The following is a 2611-nucleotide window of genomic DNA, read 5'->3' on the forward strand; positions in this document are numbered from 1 at the left end:
CAATAATTATATATCATTTATATATTCAAAGAAGATAATAATATTTATCTATTAAAATAATCACTTATAGTTTTAATCTTAGAAGATAAATATGAATAAATAAAATATAAATAATATAGAAGTAATCAATAAATAAACTGTTGTAATGATTGTATGTATATAATAACGTATGAAAGAGGGAAAAGAAAAGTTTTGTATATGAACAATATAAAGAGAGAGAGAATAGCTTTTTATTTATGTTGTGTGTTTTGTAATAAGTCTCTATTTATATACATACCTAAAGGTTATTTTGTCAAACCTTATTAAATGTGATTTCTCTTGAAAACTTGAGTTTTATGAAAAATGGGTATCCATATCCTTCGTATTTATCATAACACTCTCCTTTGAATGACCATTTAAAATTATGCCTCATTAAAACCTTACTAAAGAAAAACCTAATGGAAAAAACTTTAGTGAAGAAAAAAGAGTACAATATCCTTTTGTGATGAGAACCGCCTCATCAAAAACCTTGTCAAGAAAAACCCAATGGAAAAAAACCTAACCAAGAAAAAAAGAGTACAGTCTCTCTCTCTCTTGTCGACATCATTTAATGTCTCGAAATCGGCGCATCCCAATTTCATGTACCAATCTTTCAAAGGAGGATTTTGGGAGTGACTTTGTAAATAAATCTGTCAGATTGTCACTTGAGCGAATCTGTTTGGTATCAATTGTCCTTTAATTTTGAAGATCATGAGTGAAGAAGAATTTGGGAAAATATGCTTTGTGCTATCACCTTTGATATATCCGCCTTTAAGTTGAGCAATACATGTTGTATTATCTTCAAACAGGACAATTGGAGCTATCTTATGATCAATCAATCCACATGATAACAGAATATATTGGATCAGACTCCTGAGCCAAAAACACTCACGACTAACTTCATGTATCGCTAGTATTTCAGCATAATTAGAGGAGGTTACTGCTATCGTCTGTTTTGTGGACCTCCATGATATAGTTGTATCACCATATGTGAACAGGTATCCTGTTTGAGATCTCCCTTTGTATGGATCCGACAAGTATCATGCATCTGCATAGCCAACTAGTTGTAACTTAGATCCATATGGATAAAACAATCCCATATCAACCGTTTCATGAAGATATCGAAAGATTTGTTTGATTCCACTCCAATGTCTTCTGGTTGGAGAGGAATTATACCTTGCTAGTAAATTCACAGCAAATGATATATCGAATCATGTGTTATTAGCAAGATACATTAGCGCTCCAATGACACTAAGATATGGTACTTCAGGACCAAGGATATCTTCATTTTCTTCCTTAAGATGGAATTGATCCTTTTGCACATCCAAAGATCTTACGATCATTGGGGTACTTAACGGATGTGACTTATCCATATAAAATTTCTTCAAGATCTTTTCTGTGTATGTTGTTTGATGAATGAAGATCCCATTTTTTGTATGCTCGATCTGCAAGGTAAGACAAAATTTAGTCTTTCCAAGATCTTTCATCTCAAACTCTTCTTTTAGAGTTTTTATAATTGTTAGAATCTCTTCAAGAATTTCAATGATATTTAAATCATCAACGTACACAACAATTATAATGAATCCAGATGTAGATTTCTTTATAAAAACACACGGGCAGATATCATCATTCTTGAATCCGTTTTTGGCTAAATACTCAGTACGACGATTATACCACATTCGTCCAAATTGCTTTAGACCATATAAAGATCTTTGTAATTTGACTGAGTATAACCCTTGCGAATATTCATTGGATGGTTTAGATATCTTTAGTCCTTCAGGGACTTTCATATAGATATCACGATCTAATGAGCCGTATAAGTAGGCTATTACTACATCCATTAAATGCATATGTAGTTTATGATATGCTGATAAACTGACCAAATAACGCAATGTTATTACATCCACTACAAGGGAATATGTTTCTTCATAATCTATACCGGGCCTTTGTGAAAAATCTTGTGCCACAAGTCGGGATTTATAGCACACAACTTCATTTTTCTCATTTCGTTTTATCACAAATACCCATCGGTATCCAACAGGTTTTACATCTTCTGGTGTACGGACTACAGGTCCAAAGACTTCACGTTTTGCAAGTGAGTCTAATTCAGCCTTCATGACTTCTTTCCATTTTGGCCAATCATTCCTTTGTCGACATTCTTCGACTAATCTTGGCTCAAGATCCTTACTTTCATGCATGATATTTAATGCCACATTATATGCAAATATTTTATTGATAATTGTCTTATTTCGGTTCTATTTCTCTCCTATAAAGACATAATTTATCGAGATCTCGTCATTTTCACAATTTTCAGGTACCTAAATGTCTTCTGGCGTTAAAATTATATCAGAATTTTGGACAATTGTAGGTGTCTTTACTATGTCTTTTTCAACATGAATAGTATTTACCTCTTTTCTTTTTCAAGGATTTTTGTCTTTGGAACCGAAAGGCCTACCACGCTTTTGGCGTGAATTTGCTTCGGTGGCAGTTTGTCTGACTGGGACATCAACTTGAATCGGAGCATTTTCAGTTGGTATATAGGATTTTGTTATCCTCTTTGTATCAGAAAATGCATCAGGCAATTCATTTTCTA

The 2611-nt window shown here is 32.9% G+C and overlaps 1 protein-coding gene across 1 annotated transcript in view; it reads right to left on the minus strand.

Annotated features, from left to right (window-relative positions):
- The window catches only part of LOC107631796 (MACPF domain-containing protein At1g14780), a 21083-nt gene extending 20515 nt beyond the window's left edge, over nt 1–568 (minus strand). The window contains exon 1 of the mRNA XM_016335350.2: nt 560–568. The gene's annotated coding sequence lies outside the window, so the exon portion shown is untranslated. The remainder of the gene's footprint in view (nt 1–559) is intronic.

The sequence above is a fragment of the Arachis ipaensis genome, chromosome B03 (genome assembly GCF_000816755.2).
Source record: "Arachis ipaensis cultivar K30076 chromosome B03, Araip1.1, whole genome shotgun sequence".
Taxonomy (NCBI): Eukaryota; Viridiplantae; Streptophyta; class Magnoliopsida; order Fabales; family Fabaceae; genus Arachis; species Arachis ipaensis.